Here is a 19213-nt window from a genome sequence, read left to right on the forward strand (position 1 = left end):
TTATAGCAATCAGATATTAAGATTTAAATATAATATTTATATTTGCTTTGGAGTCATTCATTCCTTTACTGCTATGGTAATTATAGTTTGAATTCCCTTTCTTGTTTGAATAATTATTTTTAAACTACTTTAAATCTTCTTCTAGATATTATGGACTATTGACCCAGTAAATGAGATTACTGAGCCCACAGTATTTTTACTGCTTTAATGAAGTGCCATTCTAAAATGCTTCGTCCCTGTGACTATGTAAAGCATAGTAATTAGCTAACTGAAAATTACCACCCTTTTAGTACACAATACTGCAGAAACTAGGCAAACTAAAGAACCTATTCAGACTTTAGAAGATCAAGATTAAACCAAAATGCTATATTGAATACAATGGTACCTACTGGACACAGTTTTAGGACCAGATTTCAGACTTAGGGAACTTTCTTAGTATCTTCCCAACAGATTTGGGAGAAAACACTAAGAAAAGACTATAGACTATCTATGGGATCATTTTGATAAAGAGCAATAGTGGCATCAGAAAAGCAAATATCAACAAATTTAGTTTCAAAGACCTAATTGGCTTTTATTAGCGATTCATAAATTGAGCAACATCCCATCTACTAAATAGAAAGGTGCTCCAATGAGCTAAGCAGACAGAGGTGGGCTTTTTAGGGGAAAACAAAGGCTGTAGAAAGAAGAAACAAGGAATAAGAAGTGGATTGGTTATTTATTTATTTATTTTCCTTGAGACAGCGTCTCCCTCTGTTGCCCAAGTAGGAGTGCAGCGGCCCCATCTCGGCTCACTGCAACCTCTACCTCCTGGGCTCAAGTGATCCTTCCACCTCAGCCTCCCAAGTAGCTGGGATTACAGGCGCATGCCACCATGCCTGGATAATTTTTATATTTTTTGTAGAGACAAGGTTTTGCCATGTTGCCCAGGCTGGTCTTGAACTCCTGGACTCATGCAATCCTCCCACCTTGGTCTTCCAAAATGCTGGAACTACAGGCATGAGCCACCATGCCTGGCCCGATTGGTCATTTCAAAGTTACTTTCCTTACAGGGTTAAAGCAGAGGGGACTTTTTTCTTTTTAAAGTATTTTTGTTAATACATAATATTTGTGCATAGTTATGGGATCCATGTGACATTTTGTGGCATGCATAGAATGTGGAATGACCAAGTTCGTATTTAAGGTATCCATCACCTTGAGTATTTATCATTTCTATGTGTTGGGAACATTTCATGTCCTCTCGTCTAGCTATTTTGCAAAATACAATACCTTATTTTTAACTATATTCACCCTACTCTGCTATCAAACATTAGAACTTACTCCTTCTAACTGTATATTTGTACCCATTAACCAGCCTCTCTTCATCCCCAGCCCCACCCCCTTCCCAAACTCTGGTAACTATCATTCTATTCTCTACTTCCATGACATAAACTTTTTAGCACCCACGTATGGGTAGGAACATGTGCTATTTGTCATTCTATGCCTGGCTTATTTCACTTAACAGAATGACCCCCAGTTCCATTCATGATGCTGCAAACGGCAGGATCTCATTCTTTTTTAAGGCTGAATAATATTCCTTTGTGTGTGCGTGTGCGTGTGTGTCTGTGTGTGTGTGTAACATTTTCTTTATCCATTCAGCCACTGATGACACTTAGATTGAATCCGTGTCATTGCTATTGTGCATTGTGGTGCAATAAACATAGGACGCAGGTATCCTTTTGATATACTGATTTGCTTTCTTTTTGAGAAGTACCCAGTAGTGGGATTGCTGGATCATATGGCAGTTCTATGTATAGTTTTTGAAGAAATCTCCATACTCTTTCCATAATGACTATACTAATTTGCATTTCTACCAACAGTGTATAAGAGCTCAGGTTGACGGGGCACCTTTGGATTTGGTGCTGTGAAACTCCTGTTTTTGAAACTGGCTAGTTTCTAAATTCAGTTTGATTACATGGCACTTAGCATGAGAGACTCCATTCTGGTTAGGTCTGGTATGTTGGGGCCTCGTGAAGGAGCTCAGCCCAAAAGGATGACCTCCTATACATTTTTTGGAACTCAAATTTATGATCTGTGTGCATAATTTTGATAGAGCAGTAGTGGCATATCTTAAGCACTGAATATTGTAGCAACCTCACACTTTAAAGATGAAAAAAGAGGACTTTAAGTCAAACCAGACCAATTGCCATAAAATGCTAATGCAAGGGCAATCCAAAATGTAAACAAACCTTTTTTTGTTTCATTTCACAAAACAGGTTTACTGACAGACAACACTCATGCAGAGAAAATAAAAGTGAAATTCTGAGCCTTGGAGTCTTGTCCTTGAGTCACTGCTGAAACAAAGGTCATCATCATAGCCCCCCTGCCTCACACCAGGGCTCCTATCTGTAGCCACACATCTGAAATATAGAGCCTATTTAATAAGCCAGTGAATTAGGAATGGATATATTATTGAGAAACCTGACCATAAAAATAAATAAATAACCATTTAGTATCATATCTAAACAAACAAGTGCTTGTCAATACATACCTATTACCTATAATAACTATTTATCACTAATTTTCAAGTGTAAAGTTTTAGGCTTGAAAAAGTATAGATAACACCTCAAAACCTGGGACTAAATATTTATTTCTTATTAGAGAGGATAAGAAATTTGTCATACAGTGGCCATATCTTTTCTATATCTTTTTGGTGTCAAAGGCATATAATTTTGCATAAGGCATATTTTCAATATGGATTAAACAATAAAGACATAATTTAAAATACAAGCTATTAGTACTAGGACTTTGAAAGTTTAATATGAAAGCGATATGTAATTGTATAATTTCAATTACAATCTTCAACATTTCATCATATTTCACTTTCATCTCATCTCAAAGACTTAAGGTGTTTTAAGACTATTATAAAAGAACCAGTTTCTAGCAGCATGCTAGAATAAAAGGAAGCATTGGCTCTGTCATCAGATTTGCGTTCAATTACCACTCTGCTACTTTCTGGCTATATGCTTCTGCATAGATTTCTCAACTTCTGGAATCTGTTTCTTAACTTCTGCAACCCATTTATTAGTTATCCAAGAGCAGCCTCTCTATCTATCCCACAGCAACTTGAGGTAAAATTCAACACTGCTACTCATACTCCACAAAAGGAAAGCCACCCCACAGAGCATCAGTGGACAATATAAACTTTGTTTAAGATGCTCTATGGCTATGGAAGAAGACCCTCCCCTCTTGAATCTTTATTTCTTCCAAACCACATACCCTAGACTCTGTTTCTCTCCATTTCTTAGTAAAGTATAGTAGTTTATCTCTTCTCATTTCTCCACTCTTGTATCCTCACAGCCATCACTCCCTCAGAGCACTAAAGACTCTCTTGTTAACCAGGATCCACACTTCTTAGGAGCCAGTAGAGGTTTATTAAAGATGAATCATGTGATTAAATAAGGAAAAGCACACACACATTTTATAGGGAGAAATAAGGCCTTTCTATTGCTTGTATTGTATCACAGAAGGATTCCCTTCAGGACTTATAGAATCATTCTGTTTTGGTTTTAGCTCTTTGCTATTTTTCTTAGAAGATGCTAGTAATAAAGTTAAATGTGTACACGTCATATACTTGATACCTTCATTTCTTTTTCACGTGAGTCTGTTGGTAGAAAAATGCTACTTAGAAAAATATCAGGAGGTAAAATGTCAAATGCAGCTTAAGGATACACAGAACTAAGGCTTCTATGTAGGTTGGATAATGAATGCAGAATATGAATTGTGAATAAAATAATTCCTCTAACTCACGATGAGAATGATTTCTCAGGTCTAAGTTCTCCCACTGCCCCACAGAAATAACCTTCCATAAGAATCATGATCTTTTCTGAAGACTTTCTAAAGACTAAACTATAAGCTTCAAAAGACAGCCACGGCCTTAAAGATTCCACTAACCTGTCTTCTCTGAGTGACAGTAAGACAGTTCCAAATCACTGCTTAAACATAGCACTGGATTTTGTTTCTTAGAAATAAAGAATAGTTTACTTTAAAACATTTGAAAAAGAAAATTAACTTCACAATAGATTTCCTCGCTGGGTGTTAGGAAGACTGTTCTAAAAATACAAAGTGTTATTTGTAGTTCTTTTTGGAAAATTGTAGGGGTTTGTGGATATTATGGATAACCAGATGGCAGTGAAGTGTATGATGCATGCAAAGGAGAATGGTTCCAGGTTGATGTTTTTCCCTGGAAAACTTTCTAATACTTCCACATTAATAATGGGCCATTATCTAGAAATTGAAGCAGCTAGGGCTAAACAACAGGGGCTTTGCAGTGATGCTTTGAATGTGTTCTTGCAATTATCCAGTTGCAAGTTAAATGCAGTGTAGCCTATAACTTCCCAAGCTGAGTTTTGACATTTATTTTTGGCCAGTTGACCCTTGCTCTGGTTTTTTACTGCAACATTAGGTCAATCAAGAAAAATATCCTTCATGAATTGGATGACATTGCCACCAAAACCTGAATTCCATCTCTCAGGCTGGAAGTCTAACCTCTAATTTACTCCAGTCCCAGGCTGATTAATCCCATTATTTAATGAAGTCTCTATTGGTTGTCTGTCTATCAAATTATTTGTATTCATGAAGGGAAAGTGATAAGCCAAAATGCTAATTATCCATTTTTCTAAAATAAAAGATCCATGCTAAGAATAACAATGAGTTATTAAAATAGTACTTTTCATCTGACATAATACATCTTAACAAGCTCTTTGAATCCAGGGATTTCCATTGCTGGACATCTTATCTAATACAAAGGAAGATGTTTACTTTCTCTCTATTCATACTTGGCTAGCATTGGGCACCAGCTTTTGAATTTGAATGTTGTTGGAAATAATGTGATAAGTTGTTGGGAAATCTAGTCTTTAGAAACTGATTTTTTTAAAAATCTCTCTACTTAATGTACTGATTTATATCATCATTTGTCTAAGCACCTGGATCTAAAAAAAAGCAGCTCTCACCAGGAAGCAATTTTGTCCCCTAGAGAACATTTGGCAATGTCTGGAGACATTTTTCAGTTGTTACAATCCGGGGATACTACTGTCATCTAGTGAGTGGAAGCCAAGAAGCTGCTAAAGATCCTGCAAAGAATGGCACAGCCCCCTACCCACAATGAAGCATTATCCTACTCAAAATGTCAATAGTGCTAAGGTTGAGAAACTAAGGTCTAAAAGATAGAAAGAAATTCTAATAAGTAATTAGGTAACAGGCCTAATGAAAATAAGCTACATAAGCGCCATGAATTTAATCTTTTCTGTGTTCCAAGTTTCATTTTTCCACAAGTGTCTACCTCCTTACAATAATACTAATTGTACTAAATGTAGGTCAAGCTCTAATTTCATATGCTCCCACATTTATATCTCAGTTTTGTGTTTGATGAAGCAGAAAATTTTCTCTGATGAAAACTAGATGGAGGAAAATATGAACTGGTAGAGAAATAGAAATAAAAATCTAGGGTAAGTAGGAAGAAGAGGTAGGGATAGTTGGATGAAAGTGAATAGAGTCAATTCCAATGTTATGTGCTATAGGAAAAGAAAAGGAAGGGAAGGGAAGGGAAGGGGAAGGGGAAGGGGAAACGGAAGAGGGAGGAAGGGAGGGAGGGAGGGAGGGAGGGAGGGAGGGAGGAAGGAAGGAAGGAAGGAAGGAAGGAAGGAAGGAAGGAAGGAAGGTCGTTCCTAATGGCTTACAATTTGTTTCTAAAGAATCTTCAATTACGCAAATGTTTTGTTATCTGGCTAATTCACCTTCCACTGACTTCTCCAGCATTACCTGCCCACATAACCCACATTCATCCATGTACAACCACCCATCTGGGATGATCTCCATACATCCACAGCACACACTCACATTAGAAGCTTTTCACACACAGGAACTGCCTCTGTGCAACAGCTGAAATGACTGTCATCATAATAACAATTACATTGATCATTTAAAAGATTAATAAGCATTCTGGGCAAGGCGAGATGGCTCAAGCCTGTAATCCTAGCACTCTGGGAGGCCGAGATGGGCGGATCACGAGGTCATGAGACCGAGACCATCCTGGCTAACACGGTGAAATGCCATCTCTACTAAAAATACAAAAAAATTAGCCGGGCGTGGTGGCAGGCACCTGTAGTCCCAGCTACTCGGGAGGCTGAAGCAGGAGAATGGCGTGAACCCAGGAGGTGGAGCGTACAGTGAGCCAAGATCGTGCCACTGCACTGTAGCCTGGGTGACAGTGCAAGACTCCATCTCAAAAAACAAAAAAATACATACATATATATATTTTATATATACATATATATATATATGCATTTTGATAATTGGAGGTAAAATGATTTGAGGAGCATAAATAATGTGCCATTTTGTTTTACATATGAAGTTATAGCATTATATTTCCCATGTAAAGACCTAAAACATTTCTAACCACAAAACAACTTACAGGTTCAACCTCTTCTTGTCTTCCTAGAGGACATGTGCAAGAGAAAACAGTTTATTTTCTAGACAGGTTTCTGTTTTCTTGGCACACAAACTCCTGGCACTGAGAGCTATGAGATACACAATGGTTTGGGGCTGGCAATCTCTGAGCATGTCAGTTCCCAGCAGCCAGGCTCCTCTGAATCCTGCCAAAGCCACCAAGTAACACTTAGTCTTTGGAGCTGAAAGCCCTTGGGGCAAACCATCTTCTGGCAAAAGCTGAATATGCTGCATTAGCTAAAAGGCTGATTACCAGTAGCAGAGTTTTTAGTAAGGTAAATTGTAGCTAAGTTTTGGAATTTGAAGGATACTGTGTCACAGGAGTTTGGTAGCTAATAACTTTTCAGTAATGTAGACACCAGAGAGGGGCAACTAATCTCTATTAGTTAACACCAAAGCCCGTCTCATTGGCTCAGATTAAATTCCATAAATTCCTTTCGAAAGTAAAGAAAACTTGGAGGTTAAAGATGATAATAGCTGTAGACAATGGTAGAAGTAATCATTTATTTATATGGAGCAACTTATCCAAAATTCATGCATACCGAATTAAGAAATATTTGTTAGGCTATAAAATGGCTTCACCAAAACAAAACAAAATGCATAAAAACTGTCATAAAACCAACATAAATAATAAATCATTTATATAACTAAATGAGTATAGGGAAATCCATCAAAACCCATTAAAACAATAAGTATACAGATAACTGACTTTGTGTGTAAGAGCTGGATTAAAGGTCAGTATGATACAACGATAGGTGGTACTAGATCCACGGAAGAAAGCAAATACTTTGCTGCCTTAAATTGCTGGCTACTATGAAAAATTAAGCCATACACATTCTTAGTAAATGGTACCAAAAAAGGCTAAGTGTGTAAACTCTGTAAAAGCATAATAATAAATCATGCAGAAAACAAATATATTAGGATGTTTGGCACTTGGCCCTATTTTGTGTTATTTTCTCAAAATATGACTTGTTTTTCACTTTTTATTTGATGGATAAATTGTGTCCAACACAAAAATATTCCAAAGGCAAATAATTAAAATGCCATTGATGTGTGTTATATTTTCTTCAAAGAGAACTTTTTTAAAGAGGATGAGTTAAAAATGATCTTAAAGGTCAAATGTAATGAAGTATGTCGAAACACAGTTATCAATTATAAACATACTTGTGGTAATTAGCATTCAAAACAGACGTGCAGATTTTAAGCTCTGGAATCCACGTCTCATATTCTCACGAGGCATATCAACCCATAAAAGTAAATGAATCAGAACACTAATTACACAAAGCAAGACACTGCTCTCTGGCATTCCTTGGTAGAAGAAACCTGGAGGAAACTGCTTCACTACTTGTGTTAACCCCCAAATCAATGAGGCTTCTGTTGCATGTTGAATAAACTTCAAAACTCTTCATGTGGCTCCAGGTGCCCTGGACTCTGGCCATCTCAGTCATGGTCAGCCCCCACACTTAATTTCTTTACATTTCTCAACCATGCCATGTTCTTGCCTCAGCCTCAGGACTGAGACTATTCTGTCTCTTTCCTGAAATTCTTTGTCTTCTGCTCATCCTCGATTTTGCAGATACCTTTTCATCATGCAGGACCTAGCTTGGAGCTCAGCTTCTCAAAAGAAGTATTTTCCTGAACACTCAAACAAGCTTAGGGTAAATCCTCCCCTTTAGTCCCTTTTACAGAATTCAGGTTGCAGTGAGCCGAGATCGTGACATTGCACTCCAGCCTGGGTTACTGAGGGGGACTCTGTCTCAAAAAAAAAAAAAAAGGAAATATACCAACTAACAACCACACCAACCTTAGGAGGAAGGCTTATCATTACCATCATATAGATGAATTTACAAAATTCAAATAATTTCTCAAGGATCAGAGAGCAATGTCAGCATGCGCATCCATGACTAGTTGTCTACAGAGCCTGTTGTATTAGCCGCTGCATCTAAATAAGATCCATGGACCTGCAGAATTATACAGAGGAGAAATGTGACCACGTTTAAAACGATGGGCAGAGCTAGAGAACAAACGGGGCCTATTTCCTTGCAATCAGTTCACTGAAGCTTCAAGTACAATGCCAGTGGATATTACGGAGGTGGCTAAAGGCAGGACAGCCATGGGAAAGGAAGTCTGGAAAAAAATAGACAGCAAATAAATAAAGAGCTTAGTCCTTTCCATAGTAACAACTATACCTCTGGCCGCAATATTGCCGGTACTGTCAGAACCTTACAGAAATGAGGCAGACCCTGTTTTTCAAAAGAGTAATAATGAAAAAATAAAGTCCTGTGGTGCTTTTCCTCTATCGGCTCTGCTTATAAATTCATAGCACAGCATGGAGGTTATTAAAATCCCATATGTGAGAACCACACACAGCACAAAGAGATATGAATTGGCGTTCCATGGAGATAATGCTATCTAACGGGCAAAACAAGTAGTAGGGTTTCATTTTTATTCTGAGTACATTTGAAAAGGGCTCAGCGTCCAACTACTGTGCATGGATAGCTGACCGTCCAAAGACTATTTCTCACCCCCTTCCTTCTTATGGATTAATAAGTGGGAGTAAAAAGTAGGGTTGTTATCTGCCCACATCTGGGTATTCCCACGACATTTTTATTTTTTACTTGCAACTGTTTGAAATACAGTGGATTAAAAGCTTCTCAGTCTGCCTTGACACAGAAAAGAAGCAGAGCAAATCTCTCCCGCACCCTCTTATGGCATCAGACAGGCCAAGGAGTCAGAAGAAACTTAGGATTTCTGCTCCAGAGTCCACCGGAGACTCCCCTTGAAACTCAAAGCAGGCTAGTTTACTACTTTGTTTTGTCGGCTTTGTTTGTTAAAGATTTTTTTTTTTTTTTCAGTCATAGAAGGCTGGCCTAGCTGAATAGCCTATCAGGGGAAATCAAATATAAGTAATAGTAGCAAATTCTATTTTATATGACCTGGCAAGAATAGAATGCAGTATCTCAGATCAAAAAACCAATTTTAAGAATATCCTATGACCTCAGTCAACAGAATACCCTACCTATATCTAAAATTTCCTAAATAACTTAGTGCTATAATTTAATTATTATTATTAAGACAAAATAATTATTTTTCATTTATTTACATTCAAAATCCAGTCTTCAAAAGCAGGTAAATTTGGGGACTTAAATACTTGGGCCAAGGGAGAGGCAGAAAACTCTACTGAGGAGCTAATAAATTTAAAATCCGACTAGAACACGAAAACATTCTACAGCCTTCTCAAGCTGCCAAAACCAGAATCAAACCAAAAAGCATCTAAACAGAATCTAAGCTAAAAATCTGATCCATATAGCAAAAGATAACAAAGATATGAAATTAATTAAAATATAACAAATTTTGGAGTTGGGACATCATCCCTTCATTCGGCGAATATGTAAGGAGCACTTACTATGTGCCAGGCACTGTACTGTCCCCGGAGGAATTCTGCAGGAAGACAGACAAAGTCCCTGTCCTCAGGGAGCTTACATTTAGTGCCAAGAGGGAAGGTAAAAGAACACCTCCCACAGCCCTAGAGTCACCATTGTTAAGGAAATTTAAAGGGTTTGATTATTGACTTAAAGATTTCTCAAGGAAACCGAATCCCCAATATAAAAATTTATTGCTGAGTCTCTCCTGGTAGCTTGAAATGAGAAGCAACAATCCTGGGAACTTTGAGATAATCTTCTTCATTAAGTTAGGCAGAGAACTGGAAAAAGCCCACTATAAAGCAAGAAGAATGCAGTAAGATGAAAGGCCATGCTGGAGAGAGGTTAAGGGTAAAATGAGTCCCAGTGTGGGTGAGTGAGGATGTCAGGCCCTAAAATAAAACTTCTATATTAAACTTCTTAGAACTCTTAAAAACCTCTACTGACCTATGTCAGCCATCTATCATATCTGAAAAGATAAGATTTTCTTTTGCTGGTAATTTGGATAATACTCCTCTTTCAGAAATCTTCTACACAGAGGTGAAGAATAATCTCTTGCTGGTTATCAGGAGATAAGCAGGTAGATACAGCAGGAATTAATAAAAATCTCAAGGATGGCACTAGGGAATGTTGGGTCTAGGTTTAACTCTAACACTCATAGTTATGAGATTGTTAGGCAAATCACTTTATCTCTCTATGTTATTATCTCAAATGCCACCTGCAGATAATAGCCCCTACCCTGTCCAAGCTCTCAGGGTTGTCAGGAGAATAAAAAAAAAGGATTTTGAAATAAGGAAGGAGCACATTTGAAAAGCTTGCAGCTTCGCAATTCAGTTCACCCTGGCTTGAGCCTCTTGGGTGAGCGAAATAAAAATAGCAACCACAATAATAGCAATTGCTATAATTGACTGAATGCTTCATACGTGTACCAGGCACATTTTTCATTTAGTTCTTACAACAACCCCGTGGGGTTCCTATGATTATTAGCCACAAATTACAAAGGAGTAAGCTAAGGGGCTGAAAAGTTAAGTGTCTTGTGAAAATTTACATTATCTAGTGAATCAAACTCATAGCCATCTAACTTCTACAAGTTAAGCCACTAAGCCTTCCTGGTTCTTAGCCATCTCTCAAGATTGACTCCAGTTCAAGTCAGTATGATTCAATTCAATTCAATCCATAAACTTTTTTTTTTTAAATATACAGGCTTTCAGAGTCCAGGTTGCTTACATCTCTGTAGATGACACACACATAACATTGCTAGAAGTTCCCAACTTAAATAAAGAACATGAATAAAGATCTTAGTGAAAGTAAGGTGACTATGCAGACAAGAGACCAATGCCCCAGCGTCTTGGCATTTACCATTTGGTTTCCTATCAGAACACTAAGCTGATTATGGCAAACTCAGGGTCATAAAGTGACTCTCAGGGTCATAAATTCCTGCCAGAGCTGAGAAAGCAAATTCTTCCCATCTTATTAATAACACTTACACTAATTTATGCAGCTCTACTTAAGGTCCTAGTTCATAAGCCAAACTTGTCATCAATGTAAGCTCATCCTCATCCGCAGAGAGAAAACAGAGTCAGTTTCCAAAATATCTCCCCTTCTCGCTGTCCAGAAAGCCCATCTTCCTGATTGCTTAGTGTAGTTCTAGGTATTCGAGGGATTTAAAACAAATATAAGGAATGATCCGATCCTCCAAGGTAATTATAGTAGCAATCACACATATTTATGGAGTTCTTACTTTTGTGCCAGATACTGTCGTAACTAATTATATTGATTCATTTAATTCTCAAAACAGCACTCTGACATAGATATTGCTATTACTTCTACATTACAGTGAAGAAACTGAGATGCAGAGAGTTTAAGTGACTTGCCCAAATGTTAGAACTGGGATTTAACCGCAGTCTGTCTCCAGAGTTGTGTCCTTAACCACTACATTGTACTACCCTACATGTAATCTAGATGGAAAGAAATCAGATTTGAGACAATTACTATAAGTGGGTATATCTAGTTCCATAATAAATGACAGATAAGAATGTTAATAGAGTTTAAAAGTTCAAAAGTAACTTTTTGGAGGAAAGAAGACTCATGACTGATAGAGAATTTGAACCCCCCAAATTTCCTTCTGTTTGTAATGTTTGCCCATCTTTCTTTACCCAGAAAATGCTTCTGTATTTTTTATCTTGAGATATTTTGGGGTTTTTTTTTAAACACGTGTTAACAAAGTATAACAAGTACACAAGGAAAACAGAACACTATTCCAACTTGTATCACTATCTCTTAATTTTACCCATTTTGGCTTGTATAAATGAAATATTATGGTATGCCTTCTCTGCGTCTGGCTTTGTTTGCTTACCATTATATCTGCAAGATTCGTGCATGTTGTGCATACCACTAGCTCATTCACTATTTCATTATATGAATATATAATGTATCATTTTGACATATAATTTTTTCATTCCACTGTTGATGAGCACAGGGTTATTTTTGATTTGCATGAACATGATTGTATACTTCCTTTCATGCCAAATGTACCCATGAATGTGAGGTATCTAGGAATGGAATTACTGGGTCATAGCATTATGTGTATGTTCTCATTATCTTTTTGTTATTAATTTATGGCTTATTTAAACTCTGATCAGAGGAAATGTTCTGTGTGATTTCAACTCACTGAGTTTTTTTAAAGACTTGCATTATTGACCAGTATGTAATTAATTTTGTTAAAGGTGTTATGTTTACTTGGAAAAAAATGCATTCTGTAGCTTTTGGATGTAGAGTTCTATATGTCATTTAGATCGTTTGTTAATTGTGTTATTCAAATCTACTATATCTTTACTCATAGTTTTGTCGGCTAATGCTAATAGTTAAAGAGGGAAAGGTGTATTAAAACCACCAACTTTGATTGTCAGATTATCTACTTCTCTCCTTAGTTTCGTTAGTTTTTGCTTTAAATATTTTGTGCTATTAAATGCATATCTTTTCGGATTATTAAATATTCCTGTCAAATTGTCCATTTTGTCACTATGTCATGGCATCTTTTATTTTTAACATGACTTCCTTTCTTAAAATCTATAATGCCTAATATCAGTACAGCTATATTAGCTTCTTTATCATTGGTGTTTGCATAGTGTATCTTTTTCCATTATTTTATTTTTAATCTTTCTGTGCCTGATATTTAAGAGTACGTCTCTTTGGATAGGCTAAAATTATTTTTTACATAGTTAAGCAATATGTCATTTAAAGAGAATATTTAGGCCATTTATATTTAATGTAAATACAGACATATTTGAATTTAAATCTAACACATTCACAGTTGTTCTCTATTTCATTTGTACTTTGGTCCTATATTTTTCTCCTGGCTTTTAAAAAATTTATCAAGTACTTAAGAAAATTTCTCATTTATTATCTATTGGTTTGTTACATCTAAATTATTTTGTTATTCTTTTTAGTAAGCATCCTAAAATTGCATTATTAATTCTTGGCTTACTAGAATATAATATAATGTATGCCTTCATAAATTCTGAAACATTGCAAGAGCCTTACAACATTTTAATACTTTACCCTGCTCCTGCATTTTTGGCTATTAATGCATAGCATTTTAATTTTACTAGACATCATTACTTGTTTTGCACAACATTTATCTATATGTTCCTTTATATTAAACCTTTCCCTTACTCTTCATTGCTTCTTTCATTTCTGTACTTCCATCTGGGATCATATTCTTTTGCCTGAACAGCTTCTTTTAATATTTTAGTGTGGGGGCCAAATGCAGTGACTAATGCCAGTAAATCTCAGCACTTTGGGAGGCTGAGGTCAGAGGATTGTTTGAGCCCATCAAGACCAGCCTGGGCAACATAGAGAGACCCTGCCTCTACAAAAAAAAAAAATGTATATATATATATTAATTTGCCAGGCATAGTGGCATGCAACAGTAATCCTAGCTACTTAGGAGTCTGAAGTGGAAGGATCGCTTGAGTCCAGGAATTCAAGGCTGCAGTGAGCTTTGGTCACACCACTGCACTCTAGACCTGGTGACAGAGCAAGACTCTGTCTCTACAACTTTTAAAAAAATAAATAAATCGATAAATAATATTTTAATGTGGGCTTGCTGTTTAAAAATTATCTGCTTTTGTTTATCCACAAATATTTTATTTTTATTTTGAAAGATATTTTCACTTGATATAGAATTAAGTTGCTGGTTACTTCCTTTCAGTGCTTTGAAGATGCCACTTCATCGACTTCTGGATTCTAGACCATTTCCATTGAAAAGGCAGCAGCTTCAGGAACTACAGTTCCTTTGAAGATTGGTTTTTTGTTTGTTTTGTTTTCTGACAGACTTTAAGATTTTCTTTTCTTCTTCTTAGGTTTTCAGCAGCTTCGTTCTAATGTACCTAGGTAAGTTTTTATTTGTAGTTATGCTGCTTAGGGTCCGTGGAGCCTTTTGAAGTTGTGTGTTGAGGCTTTATCAGTTTTGAAAAATTCTTAGCCAACAGAGATTCAAATGTTACTTCTGCCTTATTCTTTCTCTTCCCAATTTCTGGAACTCCAACATACTTATGTTATACCAATGTTTCTTAAACTAGTTGTGATGAATATTTTTCCTTTTTATTTATAATCCCTTGGAGTCTAATTTTGTCAAAAAATATGCTATTAAAATGTTGTGGCAAAATCAATTGCTATAAACATTTATGAACACTCTATCTTGTCAGGGACCAGCACCAGAAGTGGTCTCAGGACCATACTTTGAGAAGCACCATTTTTCACTGGGTGTCTGCTATGCTCTTTTCTTTATCTCTCACCTTTTTAATCTTGATGCTTTGATCCGTTATTTTTATAAACATTTTCAGCTTTACTAATCAACTCTTCTACTATGCATAATCTGCTATTAAACCTCTCTCTTACATTCTTAAGTTTTTCACTTCTAGAATTTCCCCTGTATTCTTGTCTACAGATTCCAGTTGTGAAGTAATCAATTTGAATCTATTTTCTTAAACATATTAATCATAGTTGTATTGAAATCCATCTGAAAATCCCAATATATCAATAACCTACAGTTTATTTGTTTTCACTAAGAAATTCATTTATTTGGTTACATCTCCTGACATGCCTGGTAATGTTCTATTGACTGTCATACATGGTAAGTAAAATAATTACTTAGACTCTGAAATCCTACAGAGAGGATTCCACTTTTTTCTGGAAGATAGAACATACACAGATCATCTTGATCCAGTAGAGAATGGTCTAAGTTCAGTTTGCCCATACTATGAGAATCTAGCTCTTCAGATTCTCAATTGAGAATCTGCCATGTTTATAAAGACCCTTCTTGCTTGGGAGGCTCTGAACTACAATTTCTGTCTCTTCAGTTCTCTGGGATTGCTTACATTTCTGCTTAGATTTTTGGCCTTTTAAACTATTGCATTCTTCTTGGCTTCTCAGTATCTCACTGCTCGTGTGGTGTAGAAATCTGCAAATTCCTCAGGGAAAGTCACGTGAAGAATTCTGGCTCAGATCTCTGTGGTTCCTTCTCTCCAGGATCTTGGTCCCTCATATTGTGGCTGTCTTATTATCCCTGAATATGAATTTTCATCTACCAGTCCCACTGCAATTCCTGTAAGATCTAGGCTACTATGCCTCTTCTAAGTAATGCATATGCATCACAGGAAAGAACCCACAGAGGTCCCATTCACCTCAATGCATCTCCTTCTTTGAGCATTCTTGATCTTTCAAATGCTAGCCCATTTTGATGTACTCTGATTCCTACAAACAGTAATTATTCAGCTTCTTGGTGGGAGGGTGAGCCTGAGAGCAGCTACTTCATCATGACTACAAGGTCTGTGCTCTTGTGAGGATTAAATGATGTATAAAAATAGCAGACATCACTAAATAATAGTAAACAGTCAATAAATGTTTACTAATATTATTATTGCTACCTACTAGCCAGATTTTATCAGGGGCTTCTTTAAGTGTCATATTCCGAGGAGTCCTCACTCCAGACTCCAAATTCCAAGTGTTGTCTATATCAACACTTGCCCCTGGCAAAGCAAGGATGGTAATACTGCCTTTTGCTTAGATGGCTGTATTTGCTAGCTTTTCCTGGTGCCCTATAATCTCTTATCACCACACTAACAGTTCTCTAAAGAAGTGGTCTTTTTTTTTCTTTTTTTTTTTTTAGCAGCCAAAACTATTTTCTAAGAATATCTTATGCAGATCCCCAACAAATGAATCCCGAGCTGCCTGTTTAGTTTACTCCATCACAACCTTCTCTACAACAGATAGTTAACTAGAGAGATAAACAGATAGTAGACAACACTCCTGAGTTACACACTCTTGGAGCCAATCAGCTCTGAGGAACACATTTTAAAAATTACTACCATGGTGACAATTTCTGGACACTGCATCTCTTAAAATGAAATAGTCCTTAAACATTCATGCCATAATTTGGGAAACATTCATTACCCAGTACTTTATTCTATTTAGGTCTCATTATAGGAAGGTTCAGTATGGCTTAAACAAATTTCTGGTGATTTTTACAAAGCATTCCATCCCTTTGGAGCTCACTAGAACTCAAGTTATCATTCTATTTTCTCCATAATGTGCTAAATACATGTAACACCCCAAACACTATGATTCTTTGTCATCCAGGTCATCTGATTTTTTTCTGTTATTATCTTTGCGAGACTCATCCACATTTCATTCTTTCTCATTTCATTCCTTTCAGGCTACATAGTGTTCCATGACATATACAATATATTTATCTATTCTACTGTTGGTGGACATTTTTATTATTTTCAAATATGGCTATTGTGAATAAAGCTGCTATAAACATTTATGTACATGATGCTCAGTGGTCATATGTTCTCACTGTGCCTGGGTATACACCTAGAAATAGCATTGCCATGATGTAGGATACGCATATGTTCAATTCTAACAATAGCAATAAATAGTTTACCACAGGGTTGCACTAATTACACTCACAACGGCATTGTCACACAGTTCGATTCCTGCATATCCTGGCCAACACTTGGTTTGGTCCGTCTTTTTTTGTTTAGTTATTCTGGTAGTATTTTTAATCTCATTGTGGTTTTAATTTGCACTACCCTGATGAGTGATGAGGTTAAGTACCCTTTTACTTATTCATTGCTCATCTCACAATCCTCTTTTTAAAGTCCCTTTTCACATTTCCTGTCCATTTTAAGAATATTTCCTAAGAGTTCCCGTCTGCCTTTCTCCTCTCAGGATCTTCTCCCTAATATCCTCTCATTTATTTTTCTTAATGTAGATTGATATGACTTAGCTGCCATACGTTTTTCTTTATTTATTTGCGTCTTCCATGATTCAGATTCTCTCCAACAAAGGAGTGCATTGTCGGAACCAGTTAGGCCATCAGGTAACCTCCGTATCCTCCCCCTTCCTCCTCTGCTGCTACTCTACCGTCCTGTCCTCCTGTTTCTGCCTCATCAAAAGCCTGGGAAACTTCTCTTCAGAAATTTCTTGTGTGCTTTGTGAGGCTTGTTTGTTTGTTTGCTTAATTCTTTTTCATGACTCCACCACTCCCCTCTGCCATGTGGGGCACCTGGCACAGACTGATTTTCACAGATGGGCTAGGAGAGAAAGGGCCCACAGGAGGCCACTCTCAGGTCTCAGATGCCAAATTTGAACACTTTCTGGGAGAGGCCTGTTTTTTCTGGGATAAGAGCCACACATCACAAAGAGAAAGAGCTCCCTCCCGGCTCTCCTAGTCTTCCTCCAGTGCAGGCTCAGTTCTCAATAACCCCAAACCAAAAGCCGTCATCAGATTCTCTCTTTCTCCACCATGGAAAACTACTTGGCCAGAGTTTGACAGGCACAGATGGTACCACCAGCTGCAAGTGTTCTCAGTTCTTGTTGACTCTAAACTGCCCTTTGTATTAATATTTTTTGAAGTTTGTTCAGTAGAAGGGGAGATGAGGCTAAAAGTCTAACCTGGGACTAAAATTCATGGTGGGAGATTTAGACGAGTTTGCCGAGAGTGGATGGGGTTAGGGATATTGGCAAGATGCAGGGAGAAAAAGCCTTGAAAAGAAAATATATAGTCAAAATGAAGTAGAAATAAATTGTTAAACAAAAGATTAGGATTCATAAAAGGAAGAGAAAGTAGGAGATAAAAAACATTCTTGGCCAAGCCCATTGGCTCACGCCTATAATCCCAGCACTTTGGGAGGCCGAGGCGGGTGGATCACGAGGTCAGGAGATGGAGACCATCCTGGCTAACAAGGTGAAACTCCATCTTTACAAAAATACAAAAAATTAGCCGGGCGTGGTGGCGGTTGCCTGTAGTCCCAGCTACTCGGGAGGCTGAGGCAGGAGAATCACTTGCCGCTTGGGCGGCAGAGGTTGCAGTGAGCTGAGATCGTGCCACTGCACTCCAGCCTGGGTGACAGAGCGAGACTCCATCTCAAAAGAAAACATTCTTAGGTCTGATGATAATTTTTCCGCTGATCTGAAATGCAGCCAGAGCTCTACACCATAAAAGTTGGGAATGAGGGAAATAAAAAACAACAAAAAAAAAACCATCCTAAGGAATTGTTCTCTACATGGTTACAATAGCCTAAGATGACCATTCTGCACGTGTGAAGTGCCATCAGACCACGATGATCATTTGCACAAAAACACTGCAAAAAGCAAATTTTTAAATTTTTTTTTGAGAAGGAATTTCGTTCTTGTTGCCCAGGCTGGAGTGCAGTGGTATGATCTCCGCTCACTGCAACCTCTGCCTCCTTGGTTCAAGCGATTCTCCTGTCTCAGCCTCCTGAGTAGCTGGGATTACAGGCGCATGCCACCATGCTCAGCTAATTTTTATAAATTTATTAAAGACGGCATTTCTTCGTATTGGTCAGGCTGGTCTCAAACTCCTGACCTCAGGTGATCTGCCCACCTTGGTCTCCCAAAGTGCTGGGATTCCAGGTGTGAGCCACCACGCTCAGCCTTAAAAAAGCAACTTTTAGAATCATTTACATACATTCTGGGTCCTGTATAAAAAAAGTAAACATCACCCATTCTCTGAAAAAATATTCTATCCAAAGATCTATCAACAAGGATGCCTAGAAAGATGGGAAAAATGACATTTCTTACTACTAGGGACAATGTTATCAATTCTGAGAACTTTTTCTCATCCTCCCAAATTAAGAGTCTAAAAATCCATATCCAACCTTTTTTTCACTCTTTGTACTCCATATCCAAACTGCTACTTCACATACCAAATACCAAAGCCATCAGTCTAAGGTAGGGACATGAGCCAAGAGGCCTGGAGTAAGCTCTTTTTACTTCAA

General features: G+C 37.3%; 1 protein-coding gene across 3 annotated transcripts in view; it reads right to left on the reverse strand.

The window, feature by feature from the left end:
* ST6GALNAC3 (ST6 N-acetylgalactosaminide alpha-2,6-sialyltransferase 3) overlaps positions 1–19213 on the reverse strand; it is a 571422-nt gene that overhangs the window by 246696 nt on the left and 305513 nt on the right. The gene's annotated exons all lie outside the window — the stretch shown is intronic.

This window comes from Nomascus leucogenys, chromosome 12 (assembly GCF_006542625.1).
Source record: "Nomascus leucogenys isolate Asia chromosome 12, Asia_NLE_v1, whole genome shotgun sequence".
NCBI lineage: Eukaryota > Metazoa > Chordata > Mammalia > Primates > Hylobatidae > Nomascus > Nomascus leucogenys.